Here is a 17,717-nt window from a genome sequence, read left to right as displayed (position 1 = left end):
AGGTGACTACTACAGTATCTGAAATTGTAAGGATACGTGCATAACCCTTGAGGAAATTCTGGTGTGAGCTTGAACTCATAACACCCATTACTTTAACTTTTATTCAGTAAAGCATTTAGGAATAAGTGAATGTTAAATGCTAGCCATTGGGCAAAGAAAGAGCTGAGAATGCAGCCGCACATAAAATACTGCTAGGGACAGATTCAAATTGCACAAGAGACAGATTTTTTTTTTCTTTTTAAGTATCATGAGTGTTATGTAAGAGAATTATTAGATTCTAGGAAAACCTAGCCCAGTCTTTTTTGAAGAAGTAATGTATACCTTGAGATCAGAAGTATGAGTAAGATTTTACCACAGAAAAAGAGGAAGAAAACACATGAATGTGTAAAAGAGAACACAGAAATTTCAAAGAAATAAAAGATATTTAGTGTAGATGAAATATCAAAGCACAATTGGATTGAATGGCACTTGAAATACTGGAAAATAAGTTATATCATTTGTGCTTCTTAGATTTTATCTTAAGAATACAGAGACTGAATGAAGCAGTAAAGGGTTTTTAACAGAGACATGACATAATATTTGCAAAAATCTGAAGGAAGGTCCATTGAAGGAAATAAGATGAGCAGTTAAGGTTGTAAGAGAGGAAGTGAGAATACCAACTATGAGGCTATTACAATATTAGAAGGAGATAAAGTATATTTAACTAGGATGATAGTAGTGGCCCTGAATTATAGATTTTGTCCTAAGTACTTTGGGAAAATGCTCAAATGCTGTCTGAAGTAATGTTTACAAGTTACTAATACATCTGACTTTGAAATACATCATAGTAATTCAATATGGTTGAGAGTTAATAGTTTTTTCTTTTTTTTTCTTTTTTTTAAGTCAACTAACAATCTCTATCCCTTATCTCTAAGGAATTAGGAATCTTGAGGATGTAGGGTGCCTTCTAGTTTAAACATGGTATCCCACATGCAGTTCATTTGCTTCACTTCAAAAAAATGTTCGCTCCACAGGCACATGGCAGGATACAGGAAAAAATGTGTAATCTCTGAAGTGCTGGTTTGCAGAATGATAGATTTTTTTTAAAAAAGTTTGTGTTTACAGGCAAAAATAGTGGTTATGTTTTTGAGAACTCCAGGAAAATAGTCGAGGAAACATATTCAGTTTTGAGTCTTTTATTTCCCCAGAAATTAAACCAAATGAATAGGAAAACATTTTTTTGAAAAGGAATACTATGACAAACAAGATCAACTAATATTTATTTGGTTTTAGCTGTATGCCAGGCACTCTGAACATATTATCAAATTTAGCCCTTACAATTGCCCTGAGTTAGGAACTTGTATTTTGTGATTAAGCATTGAGAAATTAATGCTTTAGATGTATAACCATTGTACCAGTCTCCCAGAACTATTCAGCAATAGTTGGTCTGTTTGGCTTTAATTTCCAGCTATTTCAATATGATGTTATATTGCCTCATAACACATGTACAATATGCTGAGAATTCCTTGGTGGTTTTAAACACATTTTGATGTGTTTAAAGTAGTTAATACGACAATCCCGCTGGCTATATACAATGGATATTAATATCTATATTGTACAGATAATAAAACTGAAACTCTTGAGAAAGTTAAATACATTTTTCAAAGTCACGCAGTTAAATACATAGCTGGAGATAAGTGATGGCATATTCATTTGAACCTGTACATTCTGACACGAAAGCACAGTTTTCTAGTATTCATGAAAGCAGTTTTTAAATTATCAATGATTAGTAACAGATAATCAGAAGAAAACTAAGTCAAGGAGGAAAATAGGAAGTACCAAGTGTGAGGTCTTAAAGTCCAATAAGTTATGCTTAGCTGAGAGGCTTTTTTTTTTTTTCTTTTTTTGAGATGGAGTCACTCTGCAGCCCAGGCTGGAGTGCAATGGCACTACCTCGGCTCACAGCAACCTCCATCTCCCGGGTTCAAGCAATTCTCCTGCCTCAGCGCCCCGAGTAGTTGGAATTACAGGCACCTGCCACCACACCCGGCTAATTTTTGTATTTTTAGTACAGATGGGGTTTCACCATGTTGGCTGGGCTAGTCTCGAACTCCTGACCTCAGGCAATTCGCCTGCCTTGGCTTTCCAAAATGCTGAGATTACAGGCATGAGTCACTGTGCCCAGTACTTAGAGGCATTTTTAAATTGTCTGTTTTATAGCACAGATTCATTGATTAATTAATCATTCATACAAATTTCAACAAATACCTTCTAAGTGCCTGTCTTATGCCAGATATTACAAATATAATGTTGAAAGATACAAGCTTATCGTTGAGAATGGAGACAATGAAGTTAAATAAGGATTACTGGGGATGGTGAGATACGAAACAATAAGAGACAGAAATGTATAGAGTATTGGGTACTTACAGAATTTTTAAAACTTTGTCATTTACCAGCTGTTTGGCCTTTCTCAAATTGCTTAAATCTCTTGGCACTTCAGTTTCCTCATTTGTAAAATGGGGAAAATATTAGTGCTTACTTAATAAAGTTGTTGTTAACATTAACCTGTATGGTGAACACTACCATGTGTTAACACATATAAAGAATTTAGGAGTGCCTGACTTCCAAACATTTAATAAACATTAGTTATTAAGCATTAAACAAATATTGGATATTATGATGATAAGTCATGTTTCCTATTAACATTAAAGTCTATTACCAAAGTTTATTCAATAGATAGCTAGCTACCTTATAATAGGTGGCATTAATTAAGTCTACTAATTGGAGCAAGACTTTTTCAGATAAGGATTTCTGTTCAAAACAAGGTCAATTTGAGCTGTGAACATTTTCTTAAGACTTTTGTGTAATTTTCTATTACCTTTAAGATAACTTTCAAGAAATTTTCTTCTTTTAACCAAAAGACTTAAATTCAAAATTCTTCTGTTCAGCAACACATCTCCCATGTCTCTTAGTAACTATGAGGTGATCTACCCACTTTGTCAAAACAAAAAGTAAGACATGCCAGTATATTACAGACTTACAGCACAAAACTTACCTCCTGGATTTCAGGAGAACTGAATTGGAATTTAAAAGGGGAATTGCGTTACCTCATACAGTACAATTATTTTACTGTTGTATCCAAGAATTATTGAAAACATAAAATTTACTATCTGGTACTTTCCATATTTGGGGATATACTGCTCTAGCCTAACCCCCTCATTTTACGAAGAAAGATGCATTACATGCTGTGTAAGCTGCTGTCTCAAGGCCGTACAACCAGGTGATGGAGAAGCCTTTGCCAAAGTCAGGTCCCCTAATTGTTCACAGCACAGAACCAACTCTCCTTCACACACGTGGCAACTAGATAGCTGATTCTAGATAGGGAGACATTTTTCTCAGTGATAGGCTTAGGAAAACCTCTACCTACCAAAGTGGTCAGATTTTTAAACATCTGTTTTACAAAAGAAAATCCTCTGCACCAAATATCCAATCTCTTACTCCATAAAGAATACGAAATATTACCCAGAAATTTATAGATGTAGGTAACAATTTTGAACATGATCATTCCTTAAGTGAAAACTGTACTTTCCTATTTACAATTAACCCATTATCATTATTCTGCGTTAATTAATTAATAATTACATATTTATAAGTCACTTCTAAGGAAAGAAGTCCACACATGTGGCACAACAGTAATCAGCTTCAGAACAGAAACTGCTGCATTTTAAAAAATCAACTTATAATGAAGATAAAACAAAATCCCCCTTAAAATGATTTTTTATTCACATTTGTAGTTCAAAAATGGTCTCTCCGTGTTTTACATTTTACAATCTTATGTCTTTTACTGTAAAACTGTTTCTATATCGCCAAACTATCTGCAACTGAATGGAGTAATAGTTTGTTACACTGTTTGATCAGGCACCTCAGAAAACTGGAGAAGAGTTAACAAAAGAATAATTATTATTATGTTTTGACATTTTAAGAAGATACTCCAGTCCTCTGTGGAAAGAAAACAGGCTATGTTTTATCACTTGATCTCAAGTACTCAATTCATGATTCTCATATGATCTATATAGGAGGATATGTGAGAGGGTTAATTCAACTGCAGTCTTTGAGGTGGTGAAGAGTCATTATATTACAATAAATCATTTTTTTCATTGTTATATCAATTATAGGAGAACTCAAATAGAAAAGGATCTTGTCAATAAATAATCTGAGCAGAGTTTAGACGCTACACATTTCATTTACAACATTGATTAGCAATTTGTAATTTTTTAACTTAAATCCTTAAGTCTGATTTTATGACAGCTGTCCATTTTTTAAGGCTGAGGATTGTACTCTTACCTACAGGTCCTATTAGAGGACTTTTTGGAGTAAGAGTGGATTAGATTAATGAGCTTATTATAATTCATTAGGAAGTGGTGTGTGGATGACTGCCTACTTTAATTAGTTTTATTACTGTAGGAAATTGTTTCATATGCCAGGCTCATCACCAAGCATGCCTGGAAAACATTAGAGCAGTAATCAGACTTGATATTATGTACCTTTCATTAGACAGTATGGCTAACGGCACTTAATAATGAACAAGGAGGGTATTAACAAGATGGACATGACACAATCTAGCAAAAAGGAATTTATCAGATCAATTCTTAGTGAAGAAGGTGCAAAGTATAGTACTTTAAAATACTGTTGTGGCATACAGGTGCTAGACTCATGATTATGGCAAACAGTTTAAATATGTCAGGTTTATTCAATAAATCTCAATGCAAATTTTCTATGACTCATTATATTATCATGAAAATGTTAGTGACTAAGTCTTCTAATAAAGTAAGCCTTCAAATAGCATTTCTTAACTATCAGTATCCCCAAAGAATAACACACCTACAGGTAACTTTGAGCAAAGAGAAAAATCAAGTCACAATCCTAAGGAAGCAAATCTAAACATAAAATACATTTCAGATTAGAGGTAAATGAAGAAAGTATAAATCAATTTTACAGGAATTTACCATGCTGTTTTGTTAAACTCTGATTAATAAAAAAAAAAATTTAATGCTCTTAATATTATTTTTTTAACCTGAGGTCAAAATGTAATGTGACAGTCATTTTATAGTTAAGATTCTGGCCTTAAATAAGTACTGAGAGTTCAATCTCACAGACTAACTAGAAATTAAATAAAAGTGCTGTGCTCTTATATCTCACTCCCAAGGCACTTATAGTATTTATAACTTACCAACTTTTATTTTATCATAGCTTATGTAGTGTTTAGGCAGCATAATTCTCATGTAATTGATCAAAAAATGAATGTCATTGCATTTTTATATCTGTTGACAGCATGCTGAAGTTTCTGAATACCCGATGTAACCTCTACTTTAATGAGCATGTTCTTTCAATATTTGAAGTTCTTCTTCTAAATGTGTGAGCTATTACCTCAAGACATTCTAATTTCTCTTCTGCTATTATGGAAATACAGTTATTGTAATTTTGGATGGGAACTACAATTTCTGGGCTCTCCCATATTGTATTTTGTTTTTATCTAGAAATATTCTAATTACAAAGCATTACAGTTCAATAAACCATCAAGTCACTAGTGCAGAAAATACCAACACCTGGTTTTCCATTCAAGATAGATGTAATTTAGGGTGGATAAAGTCTAATCTTAAAAAATATTGGAGATGAGGTGAGAAGGTATTTGAAGGTAGCTTTTTGTTCCTGAGTAGTCTTATTAAACAAAATAATATCAAACATAATCATCATCACTAACAATAATAGCTAACACAAACCACCTCCGTCCCAAACCCCATCAAGTATTTTAGTGTCCTAAAGGAAGTTGCTTGCTTAAGGTTCCCTAGTAGACTTCAAAGTCACATTGTAAAATTCTGAGGTATCAATTCATCTTTCAAGGCTGCCATGCAAAAAGCATTATAAAGTCAAACAATAGAGATGACGTGAATTAAGATAAGGGCAATCAGTAGTATTACAAATGTCTGCCCATTCTATATTCATTTCTGAGACAGAGTTTCGCTCTTGTTGCCCAGGCTGGAGTGCAATGGCGTGATCTCGGCTCACTGCAACCTCAACCTCCTGGGTTCAAGCAATTCTCTTGCCTCAGTCCCCTGAGTAGCTAGGATTACAGGCATGCACCTCCACGCCCTGCTAATTTTGTATTTTTAGTAGAGATGGGGTTTCTCCACGCTGGTCAGGCAGGTCTCGAACTCCCGACCTCAGGTGATCCGCCTGCCTTGGCCTCCCAAAATGCTGGGATTACAGGTGTGAGCCACTGTGTGTGACCTTTACATTCATTTTTGAACATTAGTCTTTACTCAGTTTTGGAATGTATTTCATTTTGTGTGCAACACAGATTATTCATTAGTGAGTAAAATAGGATATAAAAACTTGGGAGGAAAAATAATATTTTTTCCTTCTGGGACATAAAAGGAAAGGATTGTCACAAGAAAAGACACATAATAGATAATAACATTTTTTGACACAATAAGAAAAGCCTATTTTTCTTTAAAAGGAAATCAATTTTAACAGACAAGTCACAGTAATTCTGCCAGGATGTACTTCAAATTAGAGAATGATTTGAGGCTTCATTTTATCTGCTACTCCACAACTCAAATGTTTGAATTCTACAGTAACTTAAGCCCAACATTTCCAAGTATGAAAGGAGTCTAGTGATTGATTGATACATTATAAGAAACTTAAAATTCCTTGTCAGTTTTTCGAATGACACTGAAATATTTGCATCTTATTGCAGTAGTGACTGTAAGCTATACCTGACATGTTCTGTGAGAAATTTTACCTGTTAGAATATATGGACAGTAATCAATACATAATGAGTATATATTTATTATGTCTCTCACTCATCACCTCTCAAAAACTGGTCTCAATTTTTATAATAAAGAGTAATTAACCTGAAGTTTGTCATATATTTTCTCTCAGACTTTTATGACATGATTGTCATAATGTATTGACTCAAACACAAAACTCTAATCATAATATTCCCTGTCTCAGTAAAACATTATCTTTGAATAACAATATGATAGGATCATCTCTAAGAAATAAGGAAGTATGTTTATAATTTGATATTTTATGTATATGTTACATGTTTTTTGAAAAATCATTTCCTTTTTTATTGAATAACATAAATGTTAGTAGCTTTCTCGCCTTAGATCAAATTTTCTCAGGGTGAAAAGTCACTATAGAACTAAAGCTGGTTATATGAGAATTGCGTAATTTCTTGTCTTAGTATGACAGCACCTGGGATTTAAACAAAGACCAAAACTTGAGGATTCATATAGGCAAAATTTATACTGGCTATATGTTTTAGCTCCTACCAAGTGCCAGTGGTAATGACACCTAAGAATTACTGCATGAAACAAATTTAAGTCAAAATAGTGTAGAAATAGTAATAGGAAACCAGAGGATACACCACACAAAGCTGTGTTTAAGAAGAAAAACAAGTATTATCCATTGAGATTCAAAAAGCCAATTTCCCATGCCAATATCGAGATCTATGAAATAGCTTCAAAATTGAAAACTTCCTAATTAAGCCACCTCATGCATTATTACTCAACATAAAATATTTTAAAGTTGTTTGTAATAACAATAGTATCTCACTTTTTACAAAAATATGCATTTTGTTTTGCTTTGTCTTGTTTTAGTGCCCAGCATTTTCTAAATAAAATCATTTTACTTAGTAAAAGGGTTTTAACATTATACCTTTCTAGCTAAAAGAAAATAAATAGTGGAATGTACAAACAGTAGATATTTATATCTACCAATTCAAGTATAAATCTATAAGGTGATATAAATAGGTCAACACATTTTAAGAACATCTATTTCTCAATTTTAAAAAGTGTTCCCTCAATATTATCTAAAAAAGATGATTATCAAATCACTAATAAGAAAAATAATACATTATATGTAACAATTAATGAAAAACATATTTTCTTTTTTAAACATTTAGCTAATTAAATAAATCAAACTAAGAATCTTAGAATATTTTAAAAGTAAAGTGTCATTAGAAATGAAAAATAATATTTCACATTTTATTTTGAATGAACATTTCATTATAAAGATAAAAGTCACAGAAGGTTAATTATAATTTATGTAAATATTAGCAGAGTATAGGCACTTTAAAATCATAGATATATAAAAAGTTGAATAGCCAACAATGCATTAAATACCATAGCGATATTTATGGGAGTGAAAGCAATCCCATGCAAACAGATATTCTGTACTTGGAGGATAATCATGAATTTCTGAATGATTACAAAACAACTCATCTCTAGTAATTTTTCTCTCATGAAGCAAATTAAAAATATTACAACTGTTTTTTTCTTCCAACTTAGGTGATAGGTTTCCTTTGCATTATTGTTAAAATGACTTGTTCTATTTAGACTTAGTAAACTATTGAGCAAGAAATTTTATTTTGCTCCTATAATTTTTACTACATCAGTAACTCAATTATTTTAGTTATTTGCATGTGGTTGTGCTTTTGTGTGTACATGTGTGAGACAGAAAACAAAATCTCAAGAAAGACAAAGAAATAATGAAGGAATGCAGTGTGAGAGAGTGATAGTGAAAGAGATTTGGCATAAAAAAGTCAGTAGAGAGAAATAGAATGACAGAAAGAAAAAGGTATACAATGATAGCATAATGCATGGTAACCACTGAATACACTAAAGGATAGCAAGGAAATAATAGTTGATATAAGAAATGTTACTTGCTCTGGGATTTTCCCCTAACATTTGAACACAATATTAAGATACTTAAAATCTTGTTCAATAACTCATTATTTTATATATGTTATTATTGAAATATTGACTTGGATAACCCATGTCCCAGTCTCAAAATGTTAATACTTATAGGACCTAATTTTTCTCACTTTATTTACAGTTTTTTAACCTTCCACTCACATATATTTGGTAGCAAACATTTATTGAGGGCTGTATTAGTTACCTATGGCTGCATAGCACATTAAATGGAACAAGTATTTATCATCTTATGGAGTTTCTGTGAGTCAGGAATTTGGGTATGGCTTAGCTGGGTTTTGTAACTAAAGTTCTCTTCTGATTGTAATCATGCTGTAGGCCAGGACTATGGTCTTCTCAGCTACAGATCCACTGGAGCTGATGGATCATTTTCTAAATTCACTCATGAAGGTCTCACTGTTGGGGGCCTCATGACATGGAAGCATTCCCAGGACAAGGGATCCAAGGGAGAGTGAGCCAGAGTATCAAAGATGGGCCCCACAGCCTCTTCAAAACCTAGTATCAGCAGTAGCTTCCCATCAGTTCCATTGTATCATATTTGTTAGAAGCAAGCTAATAAATATAGCCTTCACTCAAAAAATGGCGATTATATGAGGGTCTGAATAGCAGGTGGCAGGGATAATTGGGGATCACTATACTCTGTATATTGGCCTCTAATTAACAACCAGTTAACACTCCTTTTACATGTAAAATATACTCACCCACTTCCACAGATGCCAAAAGTTTGATACTACTATAGTACCTACTCAAATTAAATAGTCTTGTCATCTGAATCAGGTTCAGCCATGGTGTAGACACCTCAGATCTAGTTCCATAAATACATATCCTTGAATATAATCCTTCTTCATCTCAAAATTAGTAGACATTGGTTCCTCCAAAACACAACAGATAATAATGATACAGAGAGAAGGTAACTGCTTTAGACATTTCTGTTCAGAAAGGGGGAAATGGCAGGTGCAAAAAAGGCACTGGCCTATAACAATTCTGAAGTCCAATTATGCAATTACTGGAAGTTACTCAATAAGGTCAAAAAACTTTGTATAATTCTCCATGGCTCTTGGCTTTAACTGCTAGGGTCTGGTTCTGCCCTCTGAGTCCTCATTCAGTTGAGCAGCTCTCTCAGCCTACTGCCTATCAGCATAATACTGAGAGTCCAAACAGTTTCTTCTAATTCTAAACTGTCTCTGTTCCCCGCTTTGTTCAAGCTGAAAATGTTTCTGCATCTATAGCTTAAGAACTTCATGGGCCTCCTGTGAAGCTTCTTGGGGTTTATATCATTTGACGAAAGCCACATTCAAAAATCTCTTGAGATAAGCCCTTCTCTATCTTGAGCTCCTACTTCTACGGATGAGCAATAATGTCCTTAAACTTTCTAGAAGTTATAATAATGTTTCAGAGGACATAGAGGGTATGCTCTTAATCTCTTTAAGGGCTCTCTGAGTCACCAGCTTTAATCTTTCTGAGGTCTTGACAGAAGATTTTATGTATACCCTCACTTTCATTTTTAGAGTACATTTTCCTGGAAGTACTCTGAATTTGATCTTTGCTTGAAGCCATTTCTTAAATTTAGCATTATTTGATTTCTAGAGAGGTTTAGAATTTTCAAAGCCATCACAAGTACTGGCTCCTCTTTGTTTAACAATCCTTCCTTTAATTTATCTCTCTACTCTTATAGATGTACTGCTAGAGAAAACGAGACAGCACCTTCAACTCTTTGCTAAGACATCCTCAGGCACATCGTCCAGTTTATTAGGCATATTTTCAATTTTCTGCTTTACTTTAATCAATGGTGTTACTAAACTTTCAGATGCATAATAAGGATTATCTTTCCTCCAGTTTCCAATACCATTTATTTAAATCTTCTGAAAGTCCTAACCTGCAGCCTTATTGAAAACTATGACATGTAGCAATAGCTCCGTCAAGGCACTTTCCACTTTCACTAACATTCTCCTTAAAATCTACTGATCAGATCCAAAGTGACCTGCATATTTTAGACTTATTACAGCAGCATGCTACACTAAGAATAAAAATCTGTATAGATATTTGTTGTTATTTAACAAATTATCCCAAAACTCAGTAGCTTGGAATAAGTTTCAATTATTTCACAGTTTCTGTGGGTCAGAAATTTAGGCCTAGCTTACGTTGGTGCCTCCAGCTGAGTCTCTCATGATGTTGGATTCCAACTCCTGGCTAGATGTATAATCATCTTAAAGCTTGACTCAAAGATTGCATCTACTTACTCACAAGGTTGTTGGCAGGCCTCAGAAAACTGGCTTCCAAGTAGTCATTTGGACCTCTCCACAGGGTAGCCTCATGACACAGTACTGACTTCTACCAAAGTGAGTGAACCGAGGGAGGGTGAGTCAGAGCACCCAAGACAAATGCCACAGTTGTTTGTAAGCTAATCATGAAAGTGACAACTTATTTCTTCCATATTCTATTTATGTGGAGCAAGTCAATAGAGGAAGAATTATACAATATCATGAATACTGAGAAAGGAGAATCATTGGGGCAATCTTAGAGCCTACCACAGACACCTATTGGAACTTCCCTGTTTGGTCAGGCATGGTGGCTCAGGCCTATAATCCCAACACTTTGGGAGGCCCAGGCGGGTGGATCTCTTGAGCCCAGAAGTTTGACACCAGCCTGGGCAACATGGCAAAAAAAATACAAAAATTAGCCAGGCATGGTGGCACACACCTGTAGTTCCAGCTACTCAGGAGGCTGACATGGGAGAATTGCTTGAGCTCTGGAGATGGAGTGAACTAAGATAGCACCACTTCACTCCAGCCTGGGTGACAGAGCGAGAAAGAGACCCTGCCTAAAAAAAATTACCCTGTTTAACTACCTTGTTACTTTGAAAGTACAATTAACTTTTACTAAGCAACATTAATAAAAGGCAACTTAGATACGAATGATCTAACTTTATAAAAACTATATTTTCTTAGATCTAGTTAATGATACCAACAAATACATTCACAAAGAAGTTGCCTTTTAAATTCACAAGGCCAGGGCAATTACCTGGTGTAGTTCAGCATGTGCAACCTGGAATTCAACTGATACCTAGAGAGAAAAAGGTCAAAGGTAATTTTCAAAGTAGAGCAACTAACTGTTTACACTGATGGCATTATTTAGATCATCAATGAAACAGCAAATCCAAAGTTTAAGTGTAGTCGCATTATGCTGCCTTTGATGAAAGAAAAAAAAAAAAAAAAGGTTTGTTCCAGATTTTCACATGCTTCTTTTAGAACTGTAAATGGTTGCACTATTGCTAAATTCTTTAATTTATTTTACCTAAAGAAAAAGAACAAACTGAGAAACACATACAAGCAGGACAATGAATCTGTTATGTCATATCTTTCTTTAAATGTCCTCCTATGGAATCAAGCCAGAAGGCTTTGTTGGCAAATACTGTGATTTTAAGATAATGACTATGATATAAATGTTTCCAAATTTGAATGATGCACAGAGTGTATTTGAGATAGCTGGGCACTGTTCTTTCATCAGATAAGTGACATTCAGCTTGCTCAGTAGTATAATCACAAAAGACAGGCAATTCATCTTAAATTGAACTGAGTGCTAAAGTAGTTATGAATTGCTTTAGCTCTCCAAACTACAGAGTATAGATCACATCCCGTATGAGCTCTAGAGCACAAATATTAAGGGTTCTTAGATGTCATATATGTTTTATATCTTTACAGTGTCCCTATTTCTGTATCAATGGAGAGAAAATACATGAGTTATTGCCAAAATGTATGAATATAGAGAAGGAATCCAGAAAAAAAAATTAAAGCTATATTAAATTATGTGTGTGAATAAAATTCAATTTCAATACCAGATGGCATCACATAATGACAAGGTAATTTTGCTTATATATATATTTTTTACTTTGTAGAGACAGGTCCTTGCTTTCTCACCCAGCAGTGGCATGATCATAGCTCACTGCAGCCTGGAACTTCTGGTCTCTAGCAATTCTCCTGCCTCAGCCTCCTGAGTAGTTCAGACTATAGGTCCACATTCATCAGGCCTGGCCAATGATTTTTGACATATTCTTTGTATATTCACTAAATATAAGTAATATATTAAAATGAAATAGATTGATCGCTTTCCGGGTGAGCATTCAGATATTTTACTTCTCTTAGTTGTACCTGGTGTTACTTAGTAGGCGTGATCTTCAAGAATTCAGTTGTAAATAAAATTTCTGCATAAAGAACATTATATATGAACTTGGGAAATTATGTGGACAGAACTTTCAGGAAGTTATTTTCACACATAGAAAATATTTTCATCTGCACTAGGAAGACTCATCTGCTATGTTCACATATAAGTAGGCTGGTTGATAGACACTGATTGGTTTGTCTAGATTTTGTCATATGACAAGGCCCCACATTTCTAAAAATTTATGCTCTAAAATCTCCTCTCTAGGTTACTTAATTACACACACATACACACAAACACACACACACACATACACACACTTTCCCTTTTTTTTTTCCTACGATGCCTTTAGTGTTCCTGCTAACCTCTTTAGTGTCAACCACCAACCCTCACAGGAACCCATAAAGCTGACAGTCATAAATTTCTTAAAAATTCTCAAACACGTCATGCTTACCCCCATATATCCGTCTTTCTGCTCAGGATAGCCTTTCCCTATTCAGTAACACATGACTCACTCTGTAAAATTCAAGTCACAATATTATCCTCTTTTGGTCTAAATTAGATGTCTGACTTTTGTATTTAGATAAAGATCTATTATAAGCCTTATCAATGTATCAGTCTGGCCTATCATTGTATATTTTCTTTGTTTATTTTTTCTTTTCTGCTCCACTTTTCACTAGTCTGCAATTTCCTGAAGTAAAGAAACCATAGTTTAATTGACTTTGCAACACTGTCTATAGTGGAGTGACTCACAAACAGTAAGCATTGAAAAAAATTATATGAGTGGAAAAATGGAAAAGAGGATCACTCTTCTTCAAGTCTCTATCCCAGATACTAACTGAGAAGAGTATGATGCAATTCTAAACAGGTTTTTATGTTATTTCTTAATTGTCAAAGATCTGGAGGGAGCCTTGAGTAAAACATCTGTTTATCAAATGTTCAATAGGTCAAGAAATGTTTAAAGAAAATCCACATTAAGATGCTCCCCAAGGAAGCAGAAAATAAATTTATCTTTCACTCGGTTTAAAATCTGCATATATGTGCATTGTTAATAAGTGTATTAGGATTTTATACAGTTATTCAGAATCCTTTAAGGAGATCAAAGCCCATTTAAGAAGCCATTTTTGTTAAAAACAGGTTTCCCAAAGGCCTCGTATAGCTTGCTAAATGCTATGCCAATTCAAGTTTGATATAGAAACACCTTTAAGAACATAGCAGAGAGTTAATTAAGTGAGTTAGTGACCTGTTTGCTAAGAATTATGTTCCTGATTGGAAGGAAACTTGGACAGAGGCATTTTACAGAAACTTGCAGACACACAAGGTTGTCATGATTTTTTTCTCTACTTTTCATTTGGGAAAAGAAATGTGCATAGGCCACAAAAGGAGAATGACAACAATGAGAGACCTCACAGAAAAAAGAAATATTGTTTTGAGTTAGTTTTTCAGGTGGTGAGAAATAGATATTGTTTAACAGGAAAATGTCATTAAAGTATTTGGAAGGGACACAGGCCAGCAGAAACAAGAGCATGAACCACTACCAATATCTAAGTTAGATGTGAGTTTTTAAGGAAATAATGGGTTGGGAGCTTTCAACTAATTCTCTAGTTGAGAAAAAATAAAGTTTCTAAAACTTAGAATAAATTAAATAAAATTGTCTTCATTAGTTCTTAAAATGTCCTATATCTTATAATTGCCTAAGTTGCAAAAGCCAATATTACAATTGATATTTTAAGATTTACATATTTACTTCAATTATTCAATTCTTACAGAAAAAAACATTATGACTGATATTCTGCTTTTCTTTCTGTTTAAATAAGGTTTGTCATTGTGATCCATGCATCCTACATTCCAAAAACCACCATCATTTGGTGACAATTGATGTCTCTGTAGGCATAAAACACCTAAGAAAAATTAATCAGTATTATTTGTGCATTCCATAAATTCAGTCTTATTATTGAAGATGATGTTTATATTTAAAGACCAAGTATTGACTTTTCTGCATAGCAGATGAATAGTTTCATGGATTATAGTTCTACTTATATTCTCTCAGTCAAACCTAATTCTGTTAAAAAGAAACAAATAAAACACATTCTGTTTGGCGGTATCATCTCCTGAAATGCTTCTCATTTGTTTATTAAATAATCATGTGTTAAGTGCAATCTTGCTCTCATTGATTTTTACAATCTACCTGGAAGGGAAGACTTGGCATGAGTTCTAGAAGTATACTGGGTGTTCTGAAAAAGAGGATGAGGTGGTAGGAGAAGCACGTTACAGGAGAACACTACCTGGTGAGTCCATATAACTTAGTGAACTGTTGAAATGTCTCTTTTTCCTGACATGTTTTCCCTCTTTCCTCTCATTTTAAGAAAGGAACTAGGTTTAATTGAAATAATCAATGTGAAATTAGAAGATCCTCATAAAATCCTAAACATCTTAAAAGCTAATGCAGAGGACACCAGAAAGTTATAAGAAATTATTTGAGAAATGCATGGCTAGGAAATGAGGAAAAATTCCTAAAGTAGATAGGAGAAGAAGTGTATTGGTTCAATGAGTGAAGGAGACTTAATGCTTCTTCCTGGCATCATCTGGGGAGATGGCAAAGACTCAGTGAGGAAGAGCTACCTTGTTCACTCTTGACTTAATGAGCTAGATCCTAGGAAGAGGAGTTTCTAGTTCTTCCCAAAGTTCTTACGTCTTCAGCATGGCATGAAATGGGCAGAGTTGTGGGACATAAATGGGCAGAGCCATGGGACCTAAATGGTTGACGTGCTGTGTGAACTGATTACCAACATTTTGATGGGACTTTCCAATAGATACATTGTTTGTAAAATCTCAGGACACTGACAAAACCCTGTGGTTGAGATAACTCAGAAATGACTGAAGTTATACTTCCTACCATCACTAAAGGATAAGCACTTGGAATTAAAATTCATTCAATTGAAAGAACATTGAAACAATTTTAATATTGTTTTTAAGTACATCTGTTTGCTTCGTTGGTTCCTTTAAATAGTGGAATCTGCACGAAGCACCAGGGACAAATGGCTCTCCTCCCAAATCTTCCAGGCTGTGTCGATTAGTAGTCTACTGCTTGACCTCTCCTCCACCCATGAGGCCTCCATGATTTAAGGTACTCAATAGGTGGAACTAAGTCCCTTTCTCTGGCAGTGTCTTCCCTAGTTTGTATTAGGAAAACATGCAAATTCATAAGAAAAATTATGAAAATTCTCACTGTAGGGGGTTGTTTTGGTTGCTAGTATGAGAAACGATTGCAGAAATCAGCTGCTGCTTTAATGTCTTCTCTTGGTGTGAGCCATCTCTTCTCACTTTGACCATTTACAGCGGTCTGTTTCTTGCCTCCTCGAGGTTCTGATAGCTGCTCATATTCCTTGGTTCCTCGCTGTGCATCACTCCAACCTCTGCTTCCATTGTCATACTGCCTTGTCTTCTTCTGTGTGTGTCAAATCTCTCTCTGTCTCTTTCTTACTTGTGGTTGCATTTAGGACCCACCCACATACACTGGGATAATCTCCCCGTCTCAAGATCTTTAATTTGATCACATCTGCAAAGAATCCTTTTTTCAAGTAAGGTAACATACACCGGCTACCAGATTAAGGCATGATAACTTGGGAGAACCATTTTCAGCTCACTACATGTATTTTTTCATATCACACAAAAAGTGGTATGCTTATTTTCATGTGAAATAACAAAAAAGATTTGGGGCTTTTATCTGAGTGCTATTATTATAAGCCATAAACAATTTACAGAAGTGATGCATAATCAAAGTTTCATTTGTAAGTGATAACTACGGCTACACTGTAGAGAACTGTTTTGGTTGGTAGTGCAAGAGATGATACTAAGAGTAGACAGGGAGAAGGCAGTCCTGAATGTGCAAAAATAGTGATTCAACTAAGGAGAAACAACAAGTAACACATGTAACTTAAGTTTGTCTCTGTAATAGTCTGTCCTCATGCTGGTGATAAAGACATACCCAAGATTGAGTAATTTATAAAGGAAAGAGGTTTAATTGACCCACAGTTCAGCAGGGCTGGGGAGCCTCAGAAAACTTATGATTATGGTGAAAGGGGAAGCAAACACGTACGTCTTCACATGGCAGCAGCAAGAAGAAGAGCCAAGTAGGAGGGAGAAAAACCCCTTACGAAACCATCAGCCTCATGAGAACTATCACAAGAAGAGCATGGAGGTAACCACCCCTATGATTCAATTAACTCCTGTTGGGTCCTTCCCTCGACATGTGGGGATTATGGGAACCACAATTCAAGATGAGATTTGGGTGGGGACACAGCCAAACCATATCAGTCTTCTAATATGCTAAAGCTTTTCATACATTGGTAGTTTCTGAAATGACTTTCTTTATATGTTTTTTATATTTCCTTAACTTTTTCGAATAATCAGATGATCATAATTTGACCTTTCTTGATTATTCTCAATTTGTCAGCCTCCTTAAGAAATGGCCACAGAAATAAGCTGATGCTCTTGGTGGGAGCCATGTCTTCTCACTTTGGCCATTTACAACACTCTGAAATTCACTTCATCTCTAACCTGCTATATTTACAACGATCCAGAAGGAAACAGAGTCCATTCACCATTTAAATTCAGTTATTTAATGAACGCTTTTCCAAAGCATTGCCTTTAGGGAAGCTTTGTGTCAGATTCTTTTCCAATTCAATCCCAATTTGGGGTAACGTTTATAGATATGAACTCCTAAAAATTACGCTTATTGGCCGGGCGCGGTGGCTCAAGCCTGTAATCCCAGCACTTTGGGAGGCTGAGACGGGCGGATCA

General features: G+C 34.7%; 1 protein-coding gene across 2 annotated transcripts in view; it reads right to left on the bottom strand.

The window, feature by feature from the left end:
* The window catches only part of CCSER1 (coiled-coil serine-rich protein 1), a 1,373,537-nt gene that overhangs the window by 819,579 nt on the left and 536,241 nt on the right, over window positions 1-17,717 (bottom strand). The window lies entirely within an intron of this gene.

This window comes from Colobus angolensis, unplaced genomic scaffold, assembly GCF_000951035.1.
Source record: "Colobus angolensis palliatus isolate OR3802 unplaced genomic scaffold, Cang.pa_1.0 Scaffold123, whole genome shotgun sequence".
NCBI classification, from domain to species: Eukaryota; Metazoa; Chordata; class Mammalia; order Primates; family Cercopithecidae; genus Colobus; species Colobus angolensis.
This window is presented reverse-complemented; position numbering and strand designations above follow the sequence as displayed.